Source organism: Xenopus laevis, chromosome 6L, assembly GCF_017654675.1.
Source record: "Xenopus laevis strain J_2021 chromosome 6L, Xenopus_laevis_v10.1, whole genome shotgun sequence".
In the NCBI taxonomy this organism is placed as follows: domain Eukaryota; kingdom Metazoa; phylum Chordata; class Amphibia; order Anura; family Pipidae; genus Xenopus; species Xenopus laevis.
This window is the reverse complement of record NC_054381.1, coordinates 84,422,737-84,439,979: the sequence shown is the minus strand read 5'-3', so window position 1 is coordinate 84,439,979 and position 17,243 is coordinate 84,422,737. Positions and strand designations below refer to the sequence as shown.

Genomic DNA, 17,243 nt, shown 5'->3' with positions numbered 1-17,243 from the left:
AATTCGAAGTTTTTTACCTTCGAATCCTTCACTCGAAGTTAGTGAATCGGCCCCTTCATGTATGTGCCAGTTTCTTAAAACACTTTTCTGACTGTTAAGAAAATGCTCCTGACATTCAGGAAAGTGTTAGGATCTGTGATAAAATTTGAACTGCTTGGAATCTCCCAGGAATCCCTAGTATGAATTTTGGTAAATCTGCAGTCAAACCCCCACAGTCAAACACATAATTCACATTAATATATGCAAACATTAGAAATACTCACTATGGAATGCTGTCTTTGAGCACCACATCTGGGAATTATGCAATTTCCTGCATATTCTTCCAAGAAGTTCCCTTGAATACCAAAGTGAATTGGTTATTTATCTTCTGAAATATATATATTATTTTCAGATTTTTTTTTAAGTAAAGTGTTAACAACATGTCTTAAGCAATGTACTGGGGTGGCAAAGCAGCAATAATACAAACCATAATACATTTGTTGCTGCTCCTATCGGCCTGGGAATAGCTCCAGGGAACTTACAGTGGGTTTTATCAATAGGTGCACCACAATTGGTTTGGGTACCTACTTCTATTTATATCTTAGTGCCCTTCTCCCTTATGAGCCTCATAGTTCCTGTTGGAAATCAGGAGCCTCCATATGGAGACACCACTACAGAACAGACTAGGATACACATGAAACAGTTTTTCTCTAGTAACATTTACTAAGCAGGCAAAAAAGACCTCCCGTGCCATAGATAAAAGATTGTTATAAAAGCATTTCTTAAATATTTCAGAGATAAATGGCACCATCTTTAATCTACAGTCTAGAGTAAAATGTACAGTACACAAAACTTTAATGAATAATCATTCTAGATATCTATGGAATATTGCCTTGGCTGTTTTTCAAGGTGTTAAAAAAGATCATGATTGGCCAGTACTTATTAAATTATTTTTGTAACCTCTTGCTCAATATACATTAGTGGAACTGTCTGCCTTGCATTACATTTAAAACTGTGTGTTGGTATCAGATACTGTAGCTCAATGGTGCACCTGGTTAACCCTACGGCGGAGCCTCCTGTTCCTCCAGAGGTTTAGTGGAGATCACAGCAGGTTCTTTGCCTTTCAGGAAGCCTGCAAGCTCCATTTTAGTTTTTTACCTCACTCCTTCCCTACAGAGGAGTCAAGGGTTAACTTTGTAGTAACCTTCTTACAAAGGGGAATTTAGCCTATCCCCTAATGATCTAGCCCGTCTCTCTTTGGAAGCCTTCTTCAAGGCAATGATCCTCATCTATGATGATCCTGACCACGCCGCCTCTGCTGATTGCAGCCATATGAAACCGTAGGCAAGGCAAGCGGCTGGTCGAGGATTATTGTACAGAGTTCCACCACTGGGCAGTAGAGACAGGCTGGAATGATACTGCCTTATGGAGTCAATTCAGGGTGGGTTTGGCTAGCCTTGTTAATTTATCCTATGCAGCCTTCCCTCGACTCCCTGATGCATTTGGCCATCCAAATTGATAGGTGGCATAGGGAGAGACATCAAGAGGTTATCACTACAGTGATCTCTGATAGTGTGTCCCCTGACATTGCCCCTAAACCATCTCTTTCTGCCCCTAGACCCCCTGAGGAACCAATGCAATTGGGTTCAACTTGTCTGTCTTCTGAAGAAAAGGTATCAGTATCAGTAGGGTGAATGGTTTATGCCTATAATGTGGGGGTTAAGTGTATCAGTGTAATACCTTTCCCAAGAGACCGGGAAACAGCAGAACCTAGACAGGTCTGGGGATATGTGCTTGAGTTATGCTATTTCTACTCCCAAACCGGTTTTCTTCAATTGCGATAAGGGATATACGCAGTGCCCTGTTTTCTTGATTCCAGGGCGATTGGGAATTTTTTAGATGCCAGCTTTGTACAAAAGAACTATGTTCCCATTGAGCCTCTTGTTCCATACTTCCACCTATTGGCAATTGATGGTAGTTCTCTTGGGTCTGGGTTGGTATCTTCCAAGTCTAAAGTTCTCCTTATGTCCCTGGATAATCATACTAAGTCGATTTCATTCTATGTTATTGACTGACTATGCTATTGACTGTCATTTTAGGCCTCCCCTGGTTAAAAAAAGACTGTCTCACTAGCAAAATAATTCAGTGGAGCCCAGTTTGTGAATCCGCTTGTTTAAAAATTACCCAGGTTCTTGCAGCTACTTTAGAGAGGTTGCCTAATCATTATTTTTCATTTTGTAATGCATTTTCAAAAAAGCAGGCCTTATGACTGTGCCATTGACTTCATTTCAGGTTCCTCTCCTCCCAAGGGTAGACCATATCCCCTATCTCTTCCAGAGTCACAGGCCATGGAGGAGTTTATCAAAGAGAACCTGGAGAGGGGCTTTACAAGGCCTTCCTCATCGCCTGTGGGTGCCGGTTTCTTTTTTGTATAAAAGAAGAATGGGGGATTGAGGCCTTGCATTGATTATAGAGGATTATATAATATTACAGTAAAGAATCGTTACCCCCTCGCTTTGATCAAAGAGCTCTTTGATAGAGTCAAGGGCATCACAGCTTTATTAAAACTTGATTTAAAAGGCACATATAATTTAATCCGAATCAGGGAGGGGGAAGAATGGAAGATGGCTTTTAACACTCGGGATGGGCATTATGAATACTTAGTAATGCAGTTAGGTCTATGTAATGCCCTGCCTTCTTCCAAGAATTTGTTTACTTCCGTGATCTTTTAGGTCGGTATATGGTAGTATACCTGGATGATATCCTAATTTTCTCCTCCAACTTAATAAATCATTGAATTCATGTTCAAGAAGTTTTAAGTAGGCTAAGGCAAAATCAGCTGTATTCCAAACTTGAAAAATGTGTTTTTGATGTACCGTCAGTATACTTTTTAGGGTACATTCAGTCCCAGGAGGGGTTGGAGATGGAACCAGCCAAGGTCCAGGCCATTTTAGATCGGGCACAATCTCTGTCTCTTCGCACCATACAGAGGTTTTTGGACTTTGCCCCGGCAATTCATCAAAGATTTTTCCATTTCGGTAGCCCCTATCACTGCCCTTACAAAAAAGGGGATGGACCCTAGTATTTGGCTAAACGGTGCACTTAAGGCATTTGAATTGCTAAAGAAAGCCTTTATTTCTGCCTCTGTTCTCCAACATCCAGATTCCTCTTTTCCTTTTTTGGTGGAAGCGGATGCTTCAGAGATTGGCACAGGGGCAGTGTTCTCTCAACATCACCCTATTACCAATAAGATCCATCCATGTGATTTCTTTTCTAAAACATTCTCTTCCGCAGAGATGAATTACTGTATGACATTGGCAACAGGGAATTATTGGCCATCAAATGGATATTTGAGTCGCTACACATGTGGTTTCAGTATTTACTAACTATAAAAATTTATTGTATATTGAGTCTGCTAAATGCTTAAACCCCTAGATGGACATTGATCTTTAGCGTTTTAATTTCAGCATAACATTCAGACTGGGGGAAAAGAATGTTAAAGCAGATTCCCTCTCTAGAAGCTTTCTCTCCAGTCCAAGGGAAGAGTCTGAGCCTGAAACCATTGTGGTTAAGGAATTGATTGTAGCAGCTTTCAAGTACAAATCTGTATTCCTATTTGTCTAAAGCCCAGGTTGATTCTCCTCCAAAGTTTTTGTTCCAGAAAGTCTCTGTGAAACCGTCTTGCTGGAGACTCTTGACTCTAAGGTAGGTGGACACCCAGGTCACAGTAAAACCTGCTCCCTTTTGTCTTGTACACTCTGGTGCTTAACCCTGAGACAGGATTTTGGTAATTATATTGATTTGTTTCCAGTTTGACAGCGTTCCAAACCTTCTAGGTCGTTACAAGGGCTGCTACAGTCACTTCCCATTCCTGAGAAACTGTGGACCCACATATTCATGGATTTCATTGTCACATTACCTCCCTCTAGAGGGAACACGGGCATCTGGGTGGTTGTGGATCATTTCAGTAAGATGTCTTATTTCATTCCCCTTCCCGATCTCCCCTCTGCAAAATCTCTAGTTGAACTTTTTCTATTTGATATTCAAGTTTCATTGGGCTCCCTTGAATAATGTTTTGTATAGGGGGGTCTAAATTTTGGATAGCTTTCTGTTCTTTCAAGGGGACTGATCTATCTTTCTCATCTGCTTATCATCCCCAGACTAATGGAAAGACCGAAAGAGCAAATCAGTTTTTAGAGCAGTACCTCAGATGTTATGTTTCTAGTAATCAGGCACTCTGGGTAGGTTCTCTTCCATGGGCCGAATTCGCATTCAATAATGCCACTCATTCATCTACTGGCAAGTCTCCATTTTTTGCTCTTTTTGGTTATAATCCCAGAGCCTTTTCTTTCTCAGGTCACTCGTCTGAATTCCCCACTGTCAATGCTTTGGTCAGTCACTTCTCTAGGATTTGGCGAAAGGTTCAAAACTCATTGGCCTCTGCAGTTACAGCTCAAAAGAGGCTTCTGACAGACATTGTAAGGAATCTCCTGTGTATCAGGTTGGTGAAAAATATTTCTTTGCAAAGTAAGGGGCCTAAATTTATTGGTACATTTTCTGTGTCTGAGGTCATCAACCCTAGTACTGTCTAACTGGAGCTCCCTCCTGAGTGTAAAATTACTCTTTTTATGTGTCTTTGTTAAAGCCTGCAAAAAATGTTCGACTGTCATTTCCTTCACCTTCAGTATCTGTCCTGGGTCAGCCAGAGTATTTTGTGAAAAGGTTGGTAGATTCCTGCTTCACCAGGGGTAGGTTTCAATATTTGGTACATTGGAAGGGCTACGGTGCTGAGGAGAGGGTCCTATCCTCTGATGCTCATGCCTACCACCTTAAATGGCAATTTCATGCTAGGTTTCCTGATAAGCCTAGAGGTCTGGTGGCCCACCGCGTCTGTCCTCTTTGGCACTGTTCCTGTGAATGCACATCTTCTTCCAGGTTAGTGAGTTCGGCTGTTTCCGGCTATATCAGGAAGGTGTTGAATGGGAAATTCGAATATTTAAAGGGCTCTCTGTGTAAAAATCATTGCTCAAAGTAAAGGTCTATTTATTAGTTCCTGAGTTGTGTTTGGCCCTGCCTGTTCCTGTCCAAGTCTTATCTGCTGCCTGTCCTGACCTGCCTGTATTTTGACCATTCTCTCGGATCCTGTTTTAGTCTCAGTGATTTTGGTATATTGAACCAGCCTGTGAACCCGATTATGCTCCTGTCTCCTGTTATTGTACTGCTCTGCTCCTCAGGTGTATTGACCCGGCCTGTGACAACGACTATGCTCCTTGTTCTCATATGATGTGCTGTTCCCTTGCCTGCCCAAAACTCTCTTCCTGGTCCTCTTGTCCTGGTGGCACTCGAGTAGCGCAACGATGACTGGGACCTTGGGGTTTGTTCTGTGTTTGGGATACCAATTGTAACACCTACACATTGGATGGCAGCCACATGCATAACTATGTAACTATGTAACCCATGAGTAAAAAATTAAATACTATGTTTAAGTGGCAAAGAATAAGGTGTTCTTTTAATTAAAACCAACAAAGAAAAAGGACAAATGATGAGGTAACATGTAAAGAAATAGAAATCAGAAATGGGAGGGAAGTCGGATGCTCTACCAACAGCACATGTACTATGGTGGGCAGGTTGTAATCAAGAGGGAAAGGGGAATTAACTATTAAATGCCACGTCTTTAGTTTTCTAGATTTATGTGAGAGCACATTTATTTATTAATTTAATGATTTAATATTACCGTATATACTTACTACCTAATTTTACCTACGAAAACTGGGGAAATTTATTGACTCGAGTATAAGCCTAGACACAACTACAGCCCTGTCTCCCAGCAGCGCACATTCGCTAAAGCGACCCCCCCAGCGATCAACCGGACTTCTTTGCAAAGTTGATGGTGACAGAGAATTGCCAAACGGATTACTGTGTGCATTGTCCCACTGTCCCACTACCATGTGCAGAGGGTGCTGTGTGATATTACCATCACTGTTAATCTTTCGCATAACCAACAGAGCGCGCTGTGTGATATTGCCATCACTGTTAATCCTTCATATAACCAACAGAGGGCACTATGTGATATTGCAGTCACTGTTATTCTTTCATTTAACCAACAGAGCGCGCTGTGTGATATTGCAGTCACTGTTAATCTTTCATATAACCAACAGAGGGCGCACTGTTATTCTTTCATATAACCAATAGATGGCGCTGTGTGATATTGCAGTCACTGTTATTCTTTCATATAACCAACAGATGGCGCTGTGTGATATTGCAGTCACTGTTATTCTTTCATATAACCAACAGAGGGCACACTGTTATTCTTTCATATAACCAACAGAGGGTGCTGTGTGATATTGCAGTCACTGTTATTCTTTCATATAACCAACAGATGGCGCTGTATGATATTGCAGTCACTGTTATTCTTTCATATAACCAACAGAGGGCGCACTGTTTTTCTTTCATATAACCAACAGAGGGCGCTGTGTGATATTGCAGCCTCTCCCCAAGCGAACTGTTGGTATAGGAATGATTAAAAGTGACTGCAATCTCAGCTACTGCCCACTGACTCGGGTATAAGCCGAAGTAGACTTTTTCAGCACATTTTGGATGCTGAAAAACTCGGCTTATACTCGAGTATATATGGTATGTTACCATGAAGGAAAGGAGGGGAAGAAGCAGGTTTTACCCAATGTCAATCACACTTTACGCAGTTTCTAACAATGTCTTCAAAAAACCCTTATAAAATATTAGTAAGTTATTGACTGGGATGGGATGATATGGAAATTACTATGTAACAACCACCTTTCTGTTTTCCCATGGGCACAGATGTAGCAACAATAGACCTCCCTCCCTACTAAAACAAAGCTTAAAGAATAAGGAGAAAAGACAGATTCATTTTGTGTGTGTGTGATATTTTTCACATGCCCCCAGTGAATCCAATCATTTTCCCAGGGCCAGTGCTTTTTTTTTTTTTTAGGGGAAAAAGCACTCTCCCAGGGAAAAAGTGATATAGCACCACACCACCTTTTTTTTTACTTTTCCCAGGTGTCCCTAGTGCAGACTTAGGGGCAGATTTACATAGGGTTGAATATCGAGGGTTAATTAACCCTCGACTGCCGAATGTAAATCCTTTGACTTTTAATCCATCGATCGAACGATTTTTCTTCGACCAAAAAAACATTAGAAAGCCTAAGGGGACCTTCCCCATAGGCTAACATGGCACTTCGGTAGGTTTTAGGTGGCGAAGTAGGGGGTTGAAGTTTTTTTTAAGAGACAGTACTTCGACTATCGAATGGTCGAATAGTCGAACGATTTTTAGTTTGAATCATTCCATTCAAAGCCGTAGTCGAAGGTGGCAGTAGCCAAAAAAAACATTCGAAATTCGAAGTTTTTTTTATTCTATTCCTTCACTCGAGCTAAGTAAATGGGACCCCACGACTTGCAATTGTGTCATAAAGTGAAATCCAAATATGTTACTCTAGCTGGTACCTCAGTAGGGCATTGGTGAATACCAGTGATGGTGCAGCTGAGCAAGGATCTCAGTGGTCTCACATTGCACCATACATTTTTAGAAGTAAATCCTCTATAGTTGTAGGATCATTGTAATACACTAGCCTAGCAACAAACAGATCCTCTCTCTCAATCAGAGTTTTCTTGTGAGAAGGATACATCACTTCTATTGCCTCTCCATGGTTTGTAGTTCTAGCAGTGATTGTATTCACTTTAATGATGGTAGTTGTTTTTATGGTTTAGATATGTTGGAAATGTTTTATGTTTTATTTGTATACCCTTAGTTTGTACATCACTAAATGTAATAATAGTGTTAATAAGTTATAATTAGTCTGAATAGTCACATTTTAATCCCCACAATGAAGCATTTCCCTTCAGAATTGTAATGTAAGCAGTGTTATTTATGGCCATTAGTATGCTATTCGCTGTTGCAACTATTGAGGCAATAAGCTTTGGGTTCTGTAGAATTACAACTACAACCAGGGTCACGGTAAATTCCAGGGTTCAATTGTGCACAGTTCATCGGGCAGCAGGTTGGGTGGGTGTATGGAAGCAGAAAGAGCAGGTTTGGGTACAAGTTATTTTTTAAATGGCATCAATAAAGTGTTTTTTTGCCCAGTTTTGCAAGCTGAACTTGCACTAATGTTCATAAATGAAGCTTCTATGGTGACAGATGCATATGAATCCTGCATTAGAATTATATCTAGACCAAGCAATATTTGTAAGTGTATGTATGACTCAAATGCTTGTTTTTCCAAATGATTTGTAGAACAGTAAGTATAAGGGTAGGACTCCACAAACGATTTTGTCACGATTCTACCCTTAAGGTAAATATGAATATATTTATTTACATATGGTATCACTGATTTAAATCAATTGTAATTGTTTCAGACTCTTTGGGACCCTGCCCTTGTACCAAGGTCATACAGTAAGTGCTCCAGACTTCCTTGCTTCCAAAGTTAGCTTCACAACAAAGCATGTTAGTTCACTGAGTCCTTCTTATACAGTATGGTTTGCTTTAATTCCTTGCTAATAATCTATTTACTATTTTTGTATAAAAAGAACAGAGGCGCCAAAAGAATAAAAGGATATAAACGAGTTAAAAAACAAAAACTTGGTAATCAGAGGAGGCAGTGGTGGACTTACCTCCTCCAAGCAGACACAAAACGACTGTAATTAAGCAGTCAAAATTTATTAACAAACTCCAATCAGTACAACGCGTTTCACGGGCTCAGACCCGCTTCTTCAGGCAATAAACATAGGAGTTACAGCTGTGAATTTCAGAGACCAAAGTGACAAATAGTATGCTGTATGCTTATTCGTCAAAACAAAAGCTTTTTTAGTATTACAAAATATATATGGTAGTCATTATTCTGGGATAAAGGTATGGTGCAGGGACTAGTTAGCTATTAATAAAAAATAGGGGGATTTTTTGGATATACCAAAGTAAAGGTTGATAAGTATTAGAGGATACAACAATTATACAGATGAAGTAAATAGGGTAAGAAGGAAGTGCAGTGAGCAAAAACGTAGTGGGGCTGCAAAGTTAATATAAACATATAAGGCATAGAGTGGTGTGTGGTAATAAATAACAAGACTCACCATCTGGCAGTAGTATACACACTTAGCACCTCTGTGCCGGCGAAGGACGCCTGAGTGTCTTTTATAGTGAGAGTTTGGAGGGGAACCAGCATCTTACAAACAGGAAGTGAATCATAGGGGGCGGGGTTAAGGCAAAAGGTTCAATACTATAGTATAGGAAGTAAATAGTCGCCATGTTGGGAGGGGCAGTGTGGGGGTTACTTAGCCGCCATGTTGGATGGGACAGAGTAGTGAAATAGGTACATAAAAGTGTGTGAGGGTACACATATAAGAAATAGGGGAGTGTTGATCATATTGATGTGGGCAAGCGGCTATAAAATCGGGGGAGAATAATTTTTTTTTTTTTTTAATTTATATCAGGGCAGGTTATTAAAATGGAGTGCCATAGTGCATGATGCCTGAATAATAACCATATGGAGCAAAAACAGGTTGCTTATACAAATTAATAAAAACATTATCTAAAACATATATTAAAAATTGTAATCAAAAACATACATCCATAAAGTATCAGATACTGTGATCAAATGGTGAAGTCTAACAGTAGCTATAATCAGTATACTACATTGATATATAAAATATACGATATGCCACCTTATTTATTATTCCAATGTTCTAAAAACATTGGAAGTTTGAACCAAAAATAAAATATATATTATTTATTCACAGTAAAAACATGAGACTGTAGGTCGTAAAAACGTAAAAAATTAGTAAAAAAATAAATAAAAGAAACATTAAAGAGAGGACTAACTAAAAGTGTTAACCGAACACAACGGATATGATTATGGGGGTTGATATTTAATAAATTTTCTCTAAGACCTCGTTGAGTCCTTCAGGAACGAGTGTCTTTAGGGTTTGGATCCAATACATCTCAAGTTTTTTAAGTTTTTCAAACTTTTTATACAATACTAAGTCCACCCTGGATGGAGGGTTGATACCCTTTTTCTATCTACAGAGAGCGACTTCTTAATCCTGAGTGGGGTCAGGACAATCTCCCCACCTGCCTTTACAGTGGTTGCCTATTGGTAATCCTGGTTTGTGAGCATATGTTATCTACTCTTATTTCATTATCCCTTACCAATACATATTACACTATTGGGGCTCTTGGTGTTCTTTTTGTTTATTTACTATTTTTGTACAGAGAAAAAAGCCACCATTCAATGTTTCCACTTTTGCCTCTATGCATAGAAACCTAGCATAAAAACTGACAGAATGGGAATCTAGAGTTTGACTCTGATGTAACAGCTGCCCCAGTAACATGATAATAGAAAAGGCCAGCACAGGATTTAAATAGAAGAAATGTAAAATAGTCATGCAAGCATAAGTACCATTGAAGAAATGAGGATGATGAAGAGCTATTATACACAGCCAGTTGGTACACATAATTACAGTTCATAAACACGTGAATTCCTGACATATCTAAGCTTCATATCTAAGGGAGCTTAGTTTGCCAAGTTAGAGTCCCCCATAACAATTTGCATGTTTTTAAACAGCTGGCCAATTTGTTGGTTGGTTTGCTCTAGGTGACTAGACCAGTAGAAAGCTGTACCCATTTAGGGGTTAATACAGTATAATAACACTGTAAAATGTAAGCCTATAACAGGAACAATTAACTGTTCACTTGTTTAAAAGCAAACATCTGTTTAGTTGTACTAGACTGTGCAATGTTTATTACATTATACAAAATATGTAAACTGAACTTAAGAGCACTTGTAGAACAGATTTTACTATGTAAGTGCAGCAATCTGGAAACCAGACAAACATAACAAATACTTTCCTTTACAACTGATGTTTTCAGATGAACTAAACAGAGTGTTGTTTCCCAGGGCCCCTGGAAATTCAAGGACACCTAATGTTTTCCAAGAACATTCACCCTGCAGTTGTTGCTGAACTATAACCTCCAATACCATTTGACAGCCTCATGCTGTCAGCTGTCATTCAACTACAGCTGCAGGCTCCAGGTTCGATATCTCATATGTCTATAATAAAATAATTTAAAAATTGTTACCCGTTATATTTATTTTATACCTTTAACAACATTCTATACTGAGTCTATATGAGTCAAAAGCATGTAACACTGACACAGCTTCATGACAAAGGGCTGCCTCAGGAGCAAAAGTTTTGCCATATCAAAGCTTATTCATTCTGTATGTTGTCCATTAGGAAGCCATAATGTGGTATGGTAAAACTTGCAGTAATCTATGCTTCATCATCACTACATACTGTACCGTGTGAATGTTTGTATAATACACACAACAAAAACTCAAATGTAAGTAAAGGATAATGTGATACACAACATATTCAGTTCTTGAATCTGTGTATTCGATGGAACATTCATTTTTGTGCTAAAATGTTCTTTTTCACTGGGAATCTTTATCCACTGGAACTCTATAAAATTAAAGATTAGGGATGCTGTCAACACTTTTCACCTGTAGCCAGCACAACCTATTTTTTTCCAAGATGTCATTATACATATTCTTTCACTCTCTATGAAATGTTTACATTTCAGTGCAAATAGGTATCTTTTTAACTTGAACTGAATATAGCCCAAAAGATAAAAATAATTATCCGGTTTCTGATGGTTTGCAAGATAAAGCTTAGGACACATACAGATTATATATAATTGCACTAAGATATTTCGCTTACTGAACATCCAATCTGCAAATGAAGTGCCTTCTCTACTGTTTAGAGCAGGGTATAATTGAAAAGCTCAAGATATATATATATATATATATATATATATATATATATATATATATATATTTATTATTAATATTGTTGTTATTATTATTATTATTAAGTTTGTCCCTTTAAAGGTGTTTTGTAAAGACACAAAACCAAATCCAGAATTGTATTGAAGTGCTAAATAGGTCTTATTTGTATGTGCCTGCTGCTTTATATGACAATCTCAGGCTGTGTAAGACCACCACATTTATTTTGATCAGCAGCTACTGTAACAGAGATTCAGTCTTTGGGGTCAGAGAAAGTGTGTTAATCTACTTTATCTGGTAGCTTACAGAAAATTGCATATTTAAGCCTCTTGTTATGAAACGGCTGCTTCCGACTCTAATTAATGTGTTGTTCGTTCTGTCAGAGGATGGTGCACCTACACAATCACAGAGTCTATTGCTGCCTATAGCAGCAGGAGCACTGAGGCAGCAGCACATTCATTCAAGTCCTCAGATGGTTAACACTGTACATAACCTCCTCACAAATTGCACAGCTTCAGCAGCAACACATCCATTAGTCTGGAAAAGACAGCGTTCCCAAGTGGCTCCTGTGCTTTTCCCCCCAATTCTCTTGTCACAGACCAATCCTCAGTGTGCTTTTTCCTGTATGTAGGGAGTGTTCAGCACTAATCGGGTCAATGATCATCCCAAGACTCAAGGGACCTGAAAGGAGCTTTAGTTAGAGGATACCTCGGACCAGGGCTCGGCTGGCAGAAAATATTACACTGAAGCAAACAGCTCACTTGCAGCACTATCTTACCCACTACGGGAGAACGTCTTCGGATTCCAGCTTCTCTTTTTTTCCCTTTGGCTCCAGTAAAAGGCCGGATAAAAATAAAAGACAGCACAAAACAAGCAGCATCTGTGCCGTGTGGCTTTTGGATCCTTCAGAATCAGAGACTCTGCTTCTTGATTCCACTGCTGTAGGGCAGAAGGCATCTCAATAAGGTAAGTTATGCTTTATCAGGCTAACTGTATCCTGTCGTTCTTTCCACGTTTCTAAATGGAAAGTTATTTCTGAGTAAATTGCCATTCTGCACTGCAGTAAATCAGCCTTCTATTTATGTCAATAAAAAAAGCTTTTATTTCTCCCTTTACTCATTTCCTGAAAGTACATTAGGCATTTATGTAGTAATCTTCTATATTCTTTTGATGCCCTCGTGTTGGTACAGTATTTGAGTTTGTGGGAAGGATGGAAGCAGAAAGCTGAAGTGGAACAGGCAGAATATTATAAGAAAACTCAGTATTTATTAATCTCTGTTTAACATGGTATTGGAAACATACACAATGCCACATGACTGAACACAAATTAAGTTTTCCAAACATGAAATGTATGTGATATGCTAGCTTATTATTAGTATGTATAATAAATGAGATTCTGCAGCATTTTTTTCAGACTGTACAAAGTAAGCTTATCAGACAGTACTTTAGAGTGTGCTCCAGGCTAAGTAAGGGTTAATCTCAGTGTAAAACAATATCATGAGATGGAATTCTAGTGTAGTGATGCCAGTGCATAAAACAAGATATTAATGTCAACAATGTATTTTATTTCCATCTTTCTCTTAGAACATTTTTATTTATGGAATACCAATCAGTATTAATTGGTATATTATCCCTAAGGGACAGGCAGGAACTGCTACAGTATTTTCTCAGAGAAGATCTACATAACTGGGAAAGGACAAAGCATTGAGGATTATGGATGATATGGATTGCACAGACAACAGTTTCTGATACTTACCATGCATCCTGGTGTCTTGATCTATGTAGCATTCTATAGACGTGGAAAGCGAATATATATCATGTTGCATATAGAAGAGGGTTGTATTTCCTTTAGTTCTCATTATGAGATCATAATCTTTTCAGAAATGTCCCTAAAATAGGGAAAACAAAAGCTGGGTGGGCAGGTATCTTTGCATGCTGCCCTTTATATGAAGTTGGTAAATTATATTCAAGGACTTCTTAGCCAGACTAAGGTCACCTCTGTGTTAACAAGAGCCCATTGTCCAGTCGGAATTCAGTGTTCATCTTTCTAGTTCACTTTGGTTCAGGAGTGCTAAAGAATGAATGCGTTTGTGTCCTGAATAAGAAATGTTTAATCCAATTGATTATAAAGTCTTTGGGACAAGTAAATAACGGAAAAGCAGTTAAATGTTTTACACTTTTATTATCTTCATTACAGCAAACGACTATGCTGTCAAATGTACAGTTTTATGTGTCAAATAAATAAAAAAAGTACAATTTATCCATCAACTGTATGCTGTTTTTTTATACTGGATAGAACATTCTTAATGCTACTAATATTAATTCCTTCTGTACAGTAAATTGCAACTAATAACAAGCAGATATAATGGCATTGTTTTGGTAATGTACCCAAGGCTATATAAGGTTCACTTATATAATCTATTATTAGGCTCATTTGCATTTCATATCTATGATTTGGAAGGACTAGTTGTAAAGCAGAACTGCAGCAGTGGAAGTCAGACCCATAGTTGGACAAGTCCCATGTGTTTCTGGCACGTATTTAGTAAAGCACAGGCACATATCTGGCACCTTGTATTTATTTTCTGTTAGTTGTTCATAATTGTAAGCGTGGTTGTCGTCAAAAGCATAAAACATATGCAGTGTGCATACGTGTGTACTGTGTTGAACCAACATCTACTGTGATACTGTGATGCATTGCAAATTGTTTAGACAGTGTTAGTCACATTCTGGAAATGTGCAAAGTAAGTGATTTGTCTTATCAGTTACATGTTGGGATTTCCTGAAACCTTTGAACAGCACATCATTAAAAAGGCTTAGGATCATTTTGAATATGATTACAAAGTGATGCTGCCCCACAGGAAATGCTTCTCATTCACATCATCCCTGTAGAATCTACACATTTTGCAATGGTCTTAAAAACGGTCTGTTTTGTTTTGTGATCAACATATTTTACAGCAAGAAAAACAAGTGCTAGGCTATTTGAGTGGAATGAGTGAAATGCCTTTCACAAAATGCTCATGTGTAGAACACACTGATGGAGGTCACAATATTATTTTATGCAGTATGATTTGGAATAACAGGTCGATAAGGTCAGGAGGATCTTGCAAAAATCAAATATATTTTAATACAATTTAAATGATGCAGCTCATATTTTTTCAACCATGACACAAATAGGGAAAGAATCCTGGACTTACATTTAAGTTGTTGGTATAGAAAAGACCAAGCTCTTTTTTTATATTTAATTCATTCTCTTTTAATACTGATGGTAAAGACATCTTTTGTGTAGGCTTTTTACTGGAAACATGAATGCGGTATTTTTCATAGAAAACTTAACTAATAACCTTGAACCTCTCCTAGTAGTCAGCTTAGCAATGTCTGCCACCTGGATGATATTTTTCTTGCGCTCACTGTAAAAATAATGATCAATGACAATTTTTTTTCAAATGACAAATAACAGATAGGAAGGCCAGAATTGTAACCCTAAATGGAACTCATGAAGCAGGTGCCAAAGAGTTGTTGCCCCACTGGCCATTTGTGTTTGTTTGTGTAGTCTGTAGACAACTGGTAAATGAACCCTATAGTCTTAATCACTCATCATACTGTTAGTAGTTTAGGGGTAAAAAAATTGGGAGAACATAAGAAATCTAACACCTGAACCCTGCTACTGCAGAATTCCAACATAAATAATACATTTAATACATTTTAAGATCCAAACTGGGTTATTTACAGTAACTTCTATCTGAGCAATAGTTTCAGTTAAAGATAACGATTGTCTGTGACTGTGAAATTTAATGTGAAATAGAGCCAAGCTCTCGCTATTGCAGAATCCCAATTCATAGTTTGTACTGTGGATACTTAATATCAAATCAATGTGTCTACAGATTGGAACTTTATAAATATATCGTATATATCTCCTCCTATAGCTACTTTATACTTTTGTAATTGTAAATCATATTGTATATTAGAAAAAAATAAAGATTGGAATGATAGGCAGGAAAGTAACCATGATTCCTAGGTAATGGTCATTATTGTATAGTCTTTGCATTGAGTATGCCTTTATAACTGTGGAATTAATTGTTGATGTTGTTAAATCACCTTAAAGGCTCCCACATTCTATAATAATGAATTCTGGAAAGGTATCCAACAGCATTACCTTTCCGTCTTATAGCATTTGCTATACTATATAAATAAGCTCTCATACAGTTGTGACTTTGCCTCTTAACCCTAATCTATATTTATTCATAGATAGAGTAGACATAAATGATTTTTTCAACCTGAAATGAATGGTAATGCATTCACTGTGTGCAGATGCATCAATAAAGTCTGCTCACTGTAAATATAAAGAAGAACAAAGAGACGTGGCTAGCAATTTTTGGGAGGTTGTCAGTGTGAAGTAAGCATTGGCTTTGTTTTGTGAAATTTAGCCATTTTCCAGAGTGCTTAAAATATCAGAAGGTGAGATTCATTATATTGTATCATTATATTTGCCAAAATAACAAAACAACAAAATTAGCAATTTATTAATGGATGAAGAGGCCCCCTAAGTCAAAATATTGCAGTGTTTTTCATACTTGTTAGATGCAAGTCTTTTGGCATAGCAGGTGAGGACCAATTGGCATATAACTAGGTTTCAGATATATGAAAAGAAAAAGTTATAAGAGCATCCTTGATGCAATAAATTATAACACTATTGAGGTAATATAATAAAAGTTGCAAAGTTTCACCAGATTTAGTAACCCAAAGCTTAGTGTTTTAATTGATGTAATGTTTTATTATTGCAGAGAAAAAGTTAATATTTAAAAGTTCTATTTATTTCCTCAAAATGGACTCTATGGGACATGGGCTTTCAGATAACAAGTTCCCTGATTTCCATTTGTACTATTAGCAAAGACTACAAAGGACAAGTATAGGTTGATTTTATTATTATACTGTGCTAGGTAGCTGTTAAGGATCACTAACTTTGAGCTGTTCACCTTTTTATCTTCTAATTCCTTAAAAGTTAAAGGCATTTTAAAGCATATTAATGATAATTGGATGCCGCCAGGTCTTATAAAGAGAGGTGCAAAGTGAGGGGTTCTGAACAAGCTAAGGGGCACAACTGTAAAGCAAAGTCTTTTGGACAGAGGGTCACGGTAAAAGGCGTAGGCTGAATCGTAGTCAGATCAGGCTGGGTCAGGATACAGAAGTCAGAATCATCAGGAGCAGGCAGGGATCACAACAGGTAGTCAAAATCACAGATAATCAGAAGCTCAAATTGCACAGAAGCACCAGGAACAATATCCTATAACGGGCGAAGTACTCCAGCCATTAATGTGCCATTTAAACTTAAATTTGCACACCAGCGTGAATGTGCCTGTAAAATTAGCGCTCCCTAGGATTAGAATGCGGAAGAGGACAAGCAGAGGAAGTGGTTCGCGGCGGGTGTCCCTGCCGTCCCCCCACTAGACCACCACG

The 17,243-nt window shown here is 38.1% G+C and overlaps 1 protein-coding gene across 2 annotated transcripts in view; it reads left to right on the top strand.

The window, feature by feature from the left end:
- Positions 1-12,262: 12,262 nt before the first annotated feature.
- cdh12.L (cadherin 12, type 2 (N-cadherin 2) L homeolog) overlaps positions 12,263-17,243 on the top strand; it is a 579,800-nt gene continuing 574,819 nt past the window's right edge. For both annotated transcript variants that reach the window (XM_041566243.1, XM_041566242.1), the window contains exon 1: positions 12,263-12,755. The gene's annotated coding sequence lies outside the window, so the exon portion shown is untranslated. The remainder of the gene's footprint in view (positions 12,756-17,243) is intronic.